At 37.9% G+C, this 14,383-nt stretch overlaps 1 protein-coding gene across 3 annotated transcripts in view; it reads left to right on the forward strand.

Annotated features, from left to right (window-relative positions):
- FRMD5 (FERM domain containing 5) overlaps positions 1-14,383 on the forward strand; it is a 275,892-nt gene that overhangs the window by 88,706 nt on the left and 172,803 nt on the right. The gene's annotated exons all lie outside the window — the stretch shown is intronic.

Consider the following 14,383-nt stretch of genomic DNA (forward strand, 5'->3'; position numbering starts at 1 on the left):
ATCCTCTGGGGATGCTTGTTATACATACAGACTCCTAGGCCTGTCTCTCAGAGATTGATTCAGTAGGTCTGAGGTTGGCTTCTGGAATCTGGGTTTACCAGTGCTCCAGGTGAGTCTTATGATTGGGTAATTTTGGGAAACACTGTGCTAGACAACTAGACAACTTTTATTTTGTTATATGGGACTCTGTGTTGGCTGGCTCCTCAGGGACCCAGCAAGTGACAAGCAGTGCATCATGGTAATACTAAGTCTATGGATGTCATAATTCCATTGATGCTTTCCAAAGAGGCCATTTCAATGTGTCCCTCAATGAATTTTCCTAAGACTGTTTATCAGCCCACTTGAAATTTGTTTGATGAACTTAATCTGATTAAAGACAGGAAAAATGGCTTCTCTGAACACATTGGCCCTTCGTCTTCCAAAACGTCTTTCATAATATTCATGTCCATATATCAGCAACTCAGAGTGAATATTAGCTGTAAAATGAAACAGGAATCATAGGCTTTGGATTTACATTATAGACATAAAACTTCCGAATAGTAGCCTAAAAATAATTTGTGCTGTGGTCAAAAGAAAATGTTCAATAGAATGGAAAATAAGCCACTTGGAATTCTGTGCACTGATGGTGGATAACTTGTGAGTTGTAGGAACTTGATCAACACTGGATAATTTCCAACACACTGATAAGTGGGAATTTTGTGGCTCAGTCAATGTTTGTTTCTTAGTAGTAGCTGGCTATAGGTGTCTGAAAAAAACTTGAGCTAGCCTTAGCAGAAAGAGGGGTTTATTGTAAGGATATACGGATTCAGAGACCCAAGAATCAGAGAGCAGCTGGGCCTCCGAGAGATGCTGGAACTAGGGAGGAAAATAGGAAGCCAGCACTGGCCTAAGAGGTTTTGGTGCTCCCTCTTCCTCTGCTTTTGTTTGCACATCTGCTTCCTTCTTATCTATGTACAGTGTACAGACCTGATTTCCCTGCACTGCTGTCCACTTGGTAGAAAAATGACTGCCTGATAGTACCCAAGTTACTGTGTTACCCGTGTTTCAGTTCCAGCCTCACAGAGACCTGCCTTGATTTTCTCATGGTTCTTCTTCCTAACTCTCAGGAGAGGAAATCTGGCCTGGCTTGAGTCAGTGTGCATCCCTGTGCTTATGGTTAATACAAGGTAGGCAGAGTCCATATGTCTTGGGAAATATGAAGTGTGAAAATGTGATCCTTAAAAAAGGGGAATCCTTGTGAGATGATCTGCTCACTCCAAAATACAACTACTGCCATGTGTGTTGTTGAATATTTCTGTGATTTTCTTTCCCCTTGGTGGGGCTGGATTATACTGCTCCATTAAGACATCAGCATGGCTGCAGTGTTTTAGCACCTCGGTATTGCTTCTCTTCTGTGCTTTTGCATGCGCTAACAGATTTAGTCATTCCTCTCTCTTTGCACTGACTGACCCGCTATTCATGTTCAAGTTTCAGATTAAATGACCCTTTTCAGGAATAGAACTCATTAGTCAGTTTTCCTTGCTTCTATATGTCCCTCCTTTCCCCTATTCCTGATAAAATCAAGTTTTGGGGGCCCGAAGGGGGAAAGGCAAGAGAGTTTAGAAAATGTGCGTATCCTTGAAAATGAGCCCTAGGCCCTATACTCCCTACCTAATTTATACAAGCTTCTGTGCTAACAAAAGAGCAAGACAGGGGCTAGAAAAAATACACCATTACTATAATACAGAGCAAACTAGAAGTCCCAGAGGAACAGTGTAGGAGGAGATAACATTAGGGTATGGGGGCGATGAAAGACTTTCTGAAGGAGATTTCACTTGAGACAGGGCTTGAAATACTGGTTGACTTTCTGGGCGTTGAAATGGCAGAAGAGAGGGGATTCTAGGTAACAAAGGTCAGACTAAATAGGAGCATGGAAGTAGCAAAATTCAAGGTGTGCAGTGCTCATTTCACTGGAACAGAGCATAAAGATGCATTAGGAAAATTAATCTAGAAAGGGTCACTTATAAAGGGTATCCTCCCTTGAGCAGAGTAAAGAAATCACACTTAATTCCATTGGCAATGGGGAGTCATTGACAGATTTTGGGCAGAGGAATTACATCATTAGAATGTAAGCTCTGTAAGGTCAAAAAACCTGTGTATCTTTCTCTGAAGCTTTAGAGTCTAGCATAGCATGATACAGAGTGTGTGCTTAACAAGTATGTGTGACTCCATGGATGATCAGAACCATATTTTAGCAACATTCATCTAGCAGTACCAAATAGAATGAGTTATAGGGGAAGACTGGGAACTGCAAGACCAATTTGGAGGTGGATACAGTAGTTTGGATGAGAATTAATGAAGTCCTTTCAGCTAGAACAGGAGGGATGGAGGCTGCCTGTAAGATACTGCGGAAGTAGAATCTGAAGGGCCAAACATGCCAGAGGGAGGAGACCCTTTCAGTCAAGGGACTGGATTCCAAAAAGAGATTGAGGACCACACAAAACCTACAAATTACTGCTTTATGAGAGAAAAATATGAAATATTTCACCCCCCTGACTTTCTAAATTGAAAGTTGAGAACATTAAACCTACATCAATCAAAAGTGATTTTTTAAAATACGTACTTCAAGGTCTGCTTCTCTCCCATCCTGGTGTCATCATACAATGAGGCTCTCTGCAGATGTTCCATATAGGATGTCAGGCCCAAACTGTACCCTAAAATTCTTTGATATGTGGGTCCTCTTTCGTATTTGCCTCTCCTTCTCTTGACTGAGGGGGAAGAGAGAGTAGAGGAGGGGCTCAGGCAGCACACTGTTCTCAAGAAAAACAGAACAAAAACCGTCAGCTAAAAGAGAAAACTTCCTGTGGGCAGAAGGAAATTAAGATAAAAGTTGGAACTGGCCTAGGGTTTCCCTTCTCCAAGAGCGGCAACAAGGTTTATGGGGAAAATGAGTATATTTAATGAAACAAACTCCATGTTTATAAGGGTGATATTGGAAACCTCCTAAAGATAACCTGCTGGAACTTAGCACGTTAGGGCTCTTTCAGTCACTGATTCCCATTTTCCTTGTCATAAAACCTTGTTCACATTCATGTGCTGTGATTTATCTTCTTCCAAAGCTGCTTGTGTTTAGAAAAGAGGAGCTAAATTAGTCAGAAAAGCATTCATTATGGACTGTACTGTGGGCCTACACCAGGTACTGGTGATGAGGAGCCTTATAAGTTGTTTAAGTTTCTTCCACTTGAGGAATTTATAATCCTGGTTTAGGATGCAGAAAAAAAATGAAATAAATAATAATATAAAGCACATACTCAGTGCCAAACAAGCCTGATTTCATAAATGAATCAAAACCACCAGTCAGGTACACTGCACCACTTAAGTGGATTTAATTTATCCTTTTTTTCTCCTTACGGAAAGCACTTAAGGATTTCCTAAAGATCTCATTGAGAGAGAAAATCATGTCTGACAAATTAAATAGAACACAATTATTAATAGCTTACAGTTGCTATATATTGATCTCAAATGCTTGGTACTTGAGTAATGAAACAGGTTCTTTGATTTATGTGTAACTCCACTGCCAAGTGTTTCCATAGTTACAGTGCTCTTTGTGCAAGGTTCCCGAGCTGGTTGTGTTAGTCTCAAATTGCCCGTTTTCTCGGATTGCATATTTGCAGTCATTAGCAATGGAAAGAATTTAGTAGTTGTGGTAAGGATTCATAATGCTCTTTTTAAAAATTCAAAACAAGGAAGGTAGAGTGATTAAAATATGGCACTTTCTTTGAAAATGAATACAATAAGACTTAATTTAAAGACACATATCTTCAGGGGGAAATTGCAGTTAATTCATCTCTCTGGTAATTCAGAGAAATCTTCCGCTGCATTTTGTCTTTGGTAGAAAAGTATCTTGAGCTGGCTGAGCTAAATATTGAGCTGACTGTTGTGGCTAAATATTATATTTGCTGATAAATAGTTACATGTCAAAATGCAAAATCTGGCTATTGTACATGTAATTAAAGTTGGTAACATGTGGGGCATCTAAAGAGCAGTACTCACTAGGTATTTTATTTATATCATCTCAGTAATTTTACAGGTAAACCTTCTGAAGTTCTAAGATGAGTTAACTTGTTTCTGGCCTTGCAGCTCATAAGTGGGATCTAAAATTATACTCTGATGTGTTTGATAGTCACCGATACCACAGATTTTCAGGTTCCTGGTACTGTCATAGTCTGCCTCTGGCTTTAACTCCAAAATAGCCAAGTTTAACATGGAAACTGGAACAGGAGTTCCCTAAATCACAAATTTAGTTCAGGTGAAGTGAGTGATGGAGGTGAGTGTGCATGTGATTGTGTGTACGTGGAAACACACACTTGTGCATACACTGCTGAGGGGCAGTGTTGGAGGTCTTTACTGTCTGTGCTCTCTCTTTAAGATAAAGGGAGGGAAGGTGGAAGACAAAATTTTATTAGGCTCTTAGGCCTAACAACTACTTTTTCATCTCTCCGGCCCTGTAACATGCACTGCTGCAGTTTCAACTTACTTGGCTGCATGCACTGTGGACATCCTCCAATGAAATTGTTGGCTATTCCTTACCTCCCAATTGCTCTGACTGCTGAAAACCATCTCAGTAAAATACCACCTGTTAGGAAGTGATCAACTTTTTTAAAGGACCAAAAAGCATGCCTGTTTATCTCCTGGGATCTCTGGAATTGACAAAGAGTAGTCAGTCCCATATGATACATACACTTTAAACCATTTTAATAGCTTTTTATAGGCTTTCTTCTTTCTTCTTTTACATAAAAGAATGGACCCAGAGAGAAAAATTTCGAAGCATATCTGAGATTGTGAAGTAGGTTAGTGCTGAGGGCAAAAATAAATGTGGGAAATATGGGTAGGTCTGGAGACCCAGAGTCACTGCCTTTCTGTCCCTTGTTGATATGTTCTTTCTATTATAATCAGACAGCCAGCTTTTACTTTCTCTAGAATCCTGTCTCTGAGTTTTTAGGGTAAATCTATAAAAATAGGATTAATATGAAAGTTTATCTGCAATACCAAGTATCCATTTGTTTTATACCCTAAGAAATTTCTTGAATAAGCCAATTTGACTGGTTCAGGAGAAAACCCCTACTGAGTGGGAGGCTTAATGGTCAAGGGGATAGGACCTTGAAGTCAGATTGAACAGGATTCAAATCCCATCTCTGACATAACTGGTGTATGACTTTGGGGAAGCTAGTGAACCTTTCTAAACCTCAGGTTTCTCTTGTCTCCTGGAGTTTCTATGACAATGAAAGGAGATCATACATGTAAAGTGCCTATCATAGTGCCTGGCATGTGATGTGGAATGAATAAATGGTCTCTGTTAGAGTCATTTTCCCACCTAACTGTGGTCCTCAGTATGTATCACATAAGTTTTGAGGAAAAGAAGAAGATAACAGGCTAGGGGGGATGACCTGGAACAGTTGATATCACTCAGAGGTGCACAAGTAGAATCAAAATTTGTGGAAGAAGTATCAGGGCATCACTTCTCTCTTTCAAGCCTTAATATTGAACCAAAAAATACTTAAGTGAGGGAGTATTATACTTATCCTGAAGTGGCCTCAAAATTATTAAATTCTTACCACATATTCACGATTCCATTTATATGAAATGTCCAGAATAGGCAAACCTATAGAGACAGAAAGTAGTTGAGGAGTTGTTTAGAGCTAGTGGGTAGACTTAGAGGGAAGTGGGGAATGGAAGCTAATGGGCACAGGGTTTTAGGGTGATGAAAATGTCCTAAAATTGATTATGGTGATGACTGCACAACTCTCTAACTACACTAAAAACCATTGAATTGTATTCTTTAAAAAAGTGAATTGTATGGTATGCAAATTATATCTCAATAAAGTTGTTTAGGAAATTGTTGAATTCTTGCCTGTATTGTTAGGTAGAATGTAACTTCAGATGAGGAATTTGAGAGAAAGCAACTTGCACAGGTCATACAGGTAGTACATAGTGAGCCAGAGTTCAATGTGACTCCAAAACCTGCACTTAAAAAAGTGTGTGTGTGTGTGTGTGTGTATAGAAATGTTTTAGGTTTACAGCAAAGTTGAACAAAAGATGCATAGTTCCCCTGTACTGCCTCCCCTACGCATGTGCAGCCTACCCATCAGAGTGGGTACATTTTTTAAAATTAATGAACCTGCAGTGACACATGATTATCACTCAAAGTCCATAGTTTATATTAGGGTTCACTCTCAGTATTGCATATTCTGTGCGTTTGGACAAATGTATAAGGACGTGTCCACCTTTGTATTACCATACATAGTCATATCACTGCCCTGAAGATCCTCTGTGCTCCACCTAAAAACTCAGACTTTAAACTAATGCACTAGGTTGTTCCTTAATGTTTCATATATTCAAAAGAGCCTGTCCTGACTGCTTTCCCCTCTGAATTAATAGTGTAGGTTGGCTTCATGCTCTTAATTTTTTTTTATCTTACATTGTTTTTCATTAGTGTATTATTGTTTTCTGTGAATCCTACTTACCTGATTTGATTTTAAAACCTGTGAGGGTGGGGACTAGCTCTTTATCTCTTTCTAACCCTGACCCTGTGTGGCCCCTTATGTTATCAATACTGTGAATGATGATTTTGTGCAGTGAATGGAATTCCTCTCCATAGTAGCACTCTATGAAGACCAATAGCCCTTTCATAATACAAATGTTCCTTAAAAGATATAATTACTGCTTTTTAAATGACATCCTTCCTCACCCCCATCAGTTCTGCCTCTTAAAAATCTTCACAGAAGTGTTCTATCAATAGGCTCCCCCCGTAAAAATTGTGGTGAAGTACACATAAAATTTACCATTGTAATCATTTTTAAATGTACAACTGAGTGACACTAAGTACATTTACAGTGTTGTGCAACAACCACCACTATCTAGAAATTTCATCACCCCAAAAGGATACCCCACATTCATTAAGCAGTCACTCCTGCTCTCTCCTAGCCAGGCAACCACTAATCTGCTTTCTGGATCTATTCTGGATATTTAATATAACAGAATCATACAATATGTAACCTTTGGTGTCTGGCATCTTTCACTTTGCATAAAGTTTTCAAGGTTCATCCACGTTGTATGTATTAGTACTTTGTTCCTTTCTATAGCCAAGTAATATTCCATTGTTTGAATATACCACATTTTTGTTTATCCATTCATCTGTTGATAAACATTTGGATCATTTCCACATTTTGGCTCTTGTGGCTAGAGCTGCTAGGAGCATTCATGGACAAGTATTTGTTTGAATACCTCTTTTGGTTCATTTGCATATACACGAGGAGTGGAATTGCTGTGTTATATGGTACTTTTATATTTAGCTTATTGAGGAACCTTCAGTATCTCTTTTGTAATGTTACAGATTGTGTGTAGCATGTAAAGTATTAATACTCGTATTGCAAATTAAACACCTCCTTGTGTCTTTGTCTCTGTCTGTCTCTCTCTCTCTGTCTCTCCCCTAGAGCTAACTGGTCAACAGGCCCTCTCAATTCTATCTCTGAAACCTCTTTTCTCAGCTTCACTTAAGCCATCAAATTCTTTTTTTTTTAACTTTTTTAAATTGAGTTATAGTCATTTTACAATCTTTTGTCAAATTCCAGTGTAGAGCACAATTTTTCATGTTATACATGAACATACATATATTCATTGTCACATTTTTCTTCGCTGTGAGCTACCACAAGATCTTATATATATTTCCCTGTGCCATACAGTATAATCTTGTTTATCTATTCTGCATATGCCTGTCAGTATCTACAAATTTTGAAATCCCAGTCTGTCCCTTCCCACCCCCCGCCCCCTTGGCAACCACAAGTTTGTATTCTATGTCTCATCAAATTCTTAATATATCTTACCAAACCACTTGCTGATTATGCGACTTGAAAAGTTATGTATCCTCCTTGTCTCAGTTTCATTATTGATAAAATGGGGAATAATCTCTACATAGACTTATTATAATAACTGAGGTAAAACGTATAAAGCTCTTAGCTTTATACTGTCACATAACAACTCAATAAATGGTAGCTGTTATTAATAGTCTTCTAACTTCTCTTTCTTCCTCAAGTTTGGTTTCTTCAGATCCATTAGCCACATTGCTGCTAGAATAATTTTCCTAAAATGCAAATTTGATCGTCTTGCTTCCCTACTTTTTTTCAGCTTTATTGAGGTGTAGTTGATGAGTGTTACTTTATGTCCTTTATAACTCTCTATGTCTACAAGATAAAGTCCAGGCTCCTTAGTTTGATTCAAAACCCTGTTATTTGGCTCCTCCTGCCCTATGTGGACCTTTATATTATCAAGACCAGTGTCTGCACACCCACCATCCACAGGGTTGCCATAGCATCGGTCATTTGTTTAGTCTTCAATTTATTTTTTACTTGATGTTGTATCTTGGCCTCTGAGGAGTTTCCTTATTTTCTTGAAAACTTGTCTATGTGTTTAAAAGAATCTTTGCTACATTTTATTCTGAGTTTCGTTAAGATTTATTGGAGGAAGTTTTCAGGTTACCTGGTCCACCCTATTGTCATAAATAAAAAATCCTTCTTATAGTTCTAATCTCATCTTCTGTCTTTCCCCTTTGCCTTCATACAGGACTCCTCTAGTGCTAAAACTGAGGTCGGCTCAATGAGCATTCTACAGGCTACAGTGTTTATTTGGAAGACTTGTTTACTTTAAAAAATTCATAACAAATCAATGGCTGAAGTGATTTATTATTTGTTAAATAATAATCTATATAAATGCCAGCTGCTAAGTGAAGTTTGTGCATATGGGAACATTTCCCATTGGCTGTATTAGATTTCCAAAGGTAAATGTCTTTGTACTCAGATCACAGGCATTTATGTATCCTGATCCCTGGATGTGGTTTACACATGCTGCTTCCTCAGATTGTGTCCTGTACTCACAATCTTTTAGCAGAATTATAAATATAATTCCCATGTGAGTAATGGCCTCTGAGTTTTGTTACTCAGGGAAGTATTCTTAGAGTTGCTGTCGGTTATTCACTAGAGACATAACAACAATTAAAATAATGTATTACATTTCTGTTGTTCTTTTAAAAAACTTTATTGAGATATAACACAGATACAATTCACCCGTTTAAAGTGTACCATTCGGTGGCTTTTAGTATAGTCGCTGAATTGTGCAGCCATCACCACAATTAATTTTAGAATATTTTTATATCCTACAAATGAATCCTTGTACCTATTTTTAGTTACTTCCCAGTTTCCTCTTCCCTCAGCCTGGCAACTGCTAATCTACTTCCTGTCTCTATGAATTTGCCTATTCTGGACATTTCATGTAAATGAATTCATGCACAACTGTGGCCTTCTGTGCCTGCCTTCTTTTACTTAGCATATTTGTAACATGTATCAGTACTTCATTTCTGAGGCTGAATAGTATTCCATTGATGGATAGCCCATATATTGTTTATCTTTTTATTAGTCGATGGCTATTTAAGTTGTTTTTACTTTTTAGCCATTATGAATAATGCTGCTATGAACATTTGTGTACAGGTTTTTGTGTGGATGTATACTTTCATTTCTCTTGTGTATATACGTAGGAGTGGAGTTGCTGGGCCATATGATGCCTCTATGTTTAACCATTTGAAGAACTGCCAGTCTGTTTTTTCATAGTTCTTTAGAAAAATAATATTTACATCTACTGTTTATATCTTTATAATGTCTTAGATTTTTAGAAGAATTGTCCTCCTCTCCATTCTAGAAATGAGAAAATCAGGGCACAGGAAATTGAACTTGTTTGTTGAAGGTCACACCACTAATAAGAGGCATGTCTTCTAACACCTGTAGTGGCCATCTTTCCCTTGGAGCTTCTCAGCTGCCATCTGTATCTACTTGCAAATATAGGGTAGGGGAAATAGATCTGGAGAGCAGTGCATTAAAAATATTAAAAAATATAAATCTCATAAGTTAATGTGATCTTAGTTGTGTCAGTAGAAACATCCAAATAGATATCTGAAACTAGGGAGGATATCATCCTTCTGTTCTTAGCACTTACCTATCCCGTGGCTAAAATGTTAGTTTCCATCTGGGGTGATGTACTTTAAGATAGGCACTGTCAAGCTGAAGTTTGTTCAGAGAAGAGGAGCCAATGAAAGGATTAAACACTATGATACAGGAATAAAGGCTGTATTCTCCAGTGATTAGCCTGCAGAAGAGAGAAGACTTACAAGAATGTGATAGCTTCTTCCAGATTAGAAGGTCTATCGTGTGGATCATGTAGGAAAAAAAGGTTTAGAGCTGTGCTGTCTTGCCCCAGAGGGAAGAAGCAGGAAGTTTCAAGGAGATAGATTTATTCCAACATTTATGTCTGAATTCATATCAGAATAATTTCTGACAGTTGGAGTTAGTTGAAAATGAATTGGGCGGCCTTGGGAGTTTACGTAATTCTCTATCAACAATAGTATCCAAACCGGAGCAAGATGACTGCCAGTAGGAAATTCTGTAATGGTGACTCAGCATCCTCTGGGTTGTATTAGATGGTTTTTGAGGTTCCTTTCAACCACGAGAAACTGGTTCTTAGAAATCTAGAGAAAACAAAGGTAGAAGTTAACTGCAGCCTGGAAAATGGTGGGCATGTATAAGGTAAAGATGAATATATTATCGTCCTCTTGAAATTTGGTAGCCAAATCATAAAATTTTAGAGCATTGAGGGACCTCATTGATCACTTTGTCTATGCCCCCTCATTATATGGATGGGGAAATAGATACAGAGATTATTCACCTTGTCCAAGGTCAAATACCCAGTTACTGGCAGAGTCTAGACTAGAATCTTTGTTGTTTTAAAACAAATAAAATAATTATTCATTTTAACAATCAAGACAAAACACAAATAACTTAGTTAATAAAAATGCTGACAGATCCAACACTAGGTTATGACCGGATCCTTCATGTTTTATTAATGAAAGCTCAGTATGTTCAGGATGTCTTTCTAACCTTTTGAGGACAAGATCAAAGAATGTGAATGGCAAACTTTACCACAAAACTCACCCTGGTGCTGCTATCAGAGAGAAGATGTTGAATTGAATGAATGATTGATTTGACACAGTATGGTCCTTTAAACTGTGTTCTATGTCTTTATGTTTTTCTGTCTTTGCCTTTATCATTGTTTTTGAGTGTTCTATTATTTTTATAGTTTGATCCTACTGATTTTGTTTTATTTCAGGTTCACCTTTATCTCAGTGTCTTGAATGTTTAACACACACAACAAATGCATTAAACAGCAAAGTATTCAAGACTTCTAACATTGATAACAGTATAAACAATAAAGCATCCAAGAACAGTGAAATACAAACAATGAGAAAAAGAAATCCTGGGCTCAGGTGAAGCTCCGCTGGGAGCACGTCAGCCAGTCTGAGGCCTGTGCAGGGCGAACTGAGGTGGTTAGGTTGCACTGACGTGCCCGACTGGATAGCCAGCGGTTCTGTCCCCACAATGGAGGCTTGTAGCATGAAAGTATTAACACCATTAGTAACCATGTAAGACTGGCATGAGAAATGAAATCTAATCTTGATCATTGTTTTGAATATTCTAAGAAGAGTTTATCAAATAAATGTTCTTCCTTAAAATGGAAGCTATTTAGGGTACTGGGGGCATCTTGCTTCCCTTCTGCTCTTCTCTGTGGGATCACATGTCTTAATCTTCCCCATAACATCGTAAAGAGAATATTAGGATAGTTTGCATATTTCCAGTTCTCTTTTCAGTTTTGTTATCAATATCCTGTGATACTTGTAGATGTCCACTGAGGCCCAAAGGCAAAAAAAAAAGGGTATTTAAATCTGTCTTTTGAAGTATATAGTTAGAAAGTGTTTGTGAAGCCTGTCATGAATTATGAGCATGTTCAGTGAGTCACTGATGAAGTATCCTCAGCCACAAAATCCTGTGAAATTTAGTTTCATAATTGCATCACACTCCTTTGGAACCATTGTTGGAGTCAGAATTCACTAGGGAAAACACTAACTTAATTGCCAAACTTTATCTTTCCTTCTTTCAGCACACCTGCAAAGTGCTTATCATAATGGGAATTATGCTTGTTCCAAGGAGAAGCTATCCTTGTGAATTAACCAATTAGCCAGTGTTCCATATCTTATCTTTCATTCCCATGCCTATGAATTTTTTTCCTCCAAGTACCGACACTTATTTGTGAGCTTGTAAATTGAAATGTATGTATTCCTTCGCTTGACATCTCATCACTGCATAATATGACCTTCAGCTATGCTTTTAGGAAGTGATTATTTATGCCTGGGTAAAAAAAAAAAAAAGGAATCTGCAGGCTGTGTGTGGAAACTGATTTTTTAAAAGAAATTTTAAAGATACCTCCCATCTTAATAGTGTTTTTTTGCATATGAAACAACTTAATCTTCAGCAGAAATAAAAGATCACTGGAATGGGATTTATATGAAGCCTGATTCTGAAAAGTCAGCACATTTGGCTGTCAATCATGGACAAAATTGCCAGAGACAAAGCACTGATCCCTCCAGGGCAGAGGACTGGTTGCCACACAGCAAGAATCCTGGTTGACCCAGCAGAGTATGGTGTATGGGGTGAGGGGATCTCACTACCAGAAAAATCACCTGTGAGTGCTTTTTAAAAGTGCATTTGTTTGGTTTTGCCATTTTAGACTTAGTCTTGATTGGTGGATAGAGTGTATTTGAAGGAGATTGGCTGCAGTCTTGAAACTCACTTTTCTTGTCCATGTTCTGATGTGGGCAAGTGGAAAGGGGGCCCTTGATCTTGTTTTATAGAGTTAATATGAGCAAGAGAAAAATTGCATGAAACTTTGATCAGTCTTAAGAATGACCATTTATGAAAATAAATTGCTTTGTTGTCCCTAAAGTACCAAGAAAATTAGAGAGCTCATGGGAAAAGCAGATTTCAGAGTAATTTCAATGCCTATCACCATTTTGCGGATCGTGAAAAGCCTTAGGGTATTGATGGTGTTGTTTTGGGTTCACTTCCCTCCCTCGTTGTCCTCTGAGGCTGTGTATATGCAGCAGATGGACCAGATTGTGGCACAGCTGACCCATTAATTTTGACCATATTCGTTATTGGAAACTTTCATTGGTTGTGTAGCAATTCGTATCAGCCACTAAGATGGCCAAAATTAATGGATTTTTCAATGCCTTACAAGCCATTCAATTATGGCACAAAAACAAAGACAAAATGTCAGTTCAGAATTTTATTTGAGGGGGAGATATAAATCAGTTTGAGCAATAATTTTTAAATAATTTTAAATCAGTTTGCTAATAATTTTTTATTAATCCTCTGAGTTCCTAAGCACAAAGAATCTCAAAGAATTTTAGTAAATGTGAAATATATTATAAGTAAAGGAATGGACCATAGTTCATTTTTGTATGTGAAAGAATATAACTAGTTACTTCTTTGTGTTTATTATTACTGGATCATTGCTGGATTCCACCTAACAGTCTCTTTGTTTCCTGGAACAGATGATCTCAGGCCCCTTAAAGAATCACAGTACTGATTTGCTTTTTGTTGTGTAGAATAGTGAACTTTGCAATAACACATACTTTTCCAAGTTTGTAGCTGAGGATTTTAAGCAGTCAGTAAAGGCAGAAAATTAAAGGAGAGAAAATCCAGAGCAAGCTGTTCAAAACTAATCAGTAGGAAATTATGTAAACTTAATTAACTAGGGCATCAAGGGAAGGGCTGTTGGAGTATAATGAAATATTTTTGAAATGAGGCAAAGCAGCCAAACTAAAACAGGGTTAGTTGAAGTGTTTCCAAAAGGAAGGGAGGGAATATCCTCTCTGCATAAGGAGCACTGCTTGACCTTGTGTCTTATTTTTGGCTGTGAAATTCTGTGCCAGGATTCTAAGGAAGGTATGGATGTACAAGGAGAGTCTGGACCTGAGTGAACTGAAAAAGAAAGGAGAGAGATGGGGAGTTCTGGCTTGTACTTTTTTTAGTATATGTGCTGCTGAAGCGAGCACTGTGGCTTGTACTTTTTATTGATTGATGTACATATAGTAAAACGGATTTTGAAATACAGACATTATGGTGCAGCTGTAAACCTCTAACCTTCCATTTACAACTAAGCCAGAATGATTAGCCAGGGTTTAGGAGAGATCTGTTTGCCTCAGGTCTAGGTAGACCAGATGGAGAAAGACTGAAGGTTCTGTCTACTGCTCAGATTCAGTTAAGTTTTTTAAAATGTTTATTGAACACTTTTTCTGGTTACAAATGATGTACTAATGCCGCATGGGATAAATGCTGAGTAAGGGATTCATTCCATTACCCTTTAAGAGCTTACTGACTGTTACGGAGGATGAGATAGTACACAGTGTACCAGGCAGGCACAATGATACTCCTGTGTCGGAAGACTTCTACGTGTTTATCTCTAG

Source organism: Camelus ferus, chromosome 6 (genome assembly GCF_009834535.1).
Source record: "Camelus ferus isolate YT-003-E chromosome 6, BCGSAC_Cfer_1.0, whole genome shotgun sequence".
NCBI classification, from domain to species: Eukaryota; Metazoa; Chordata; class Mammalia; order Artiodactyla; family Camelidae; genus Camelus; species Camelus ferus.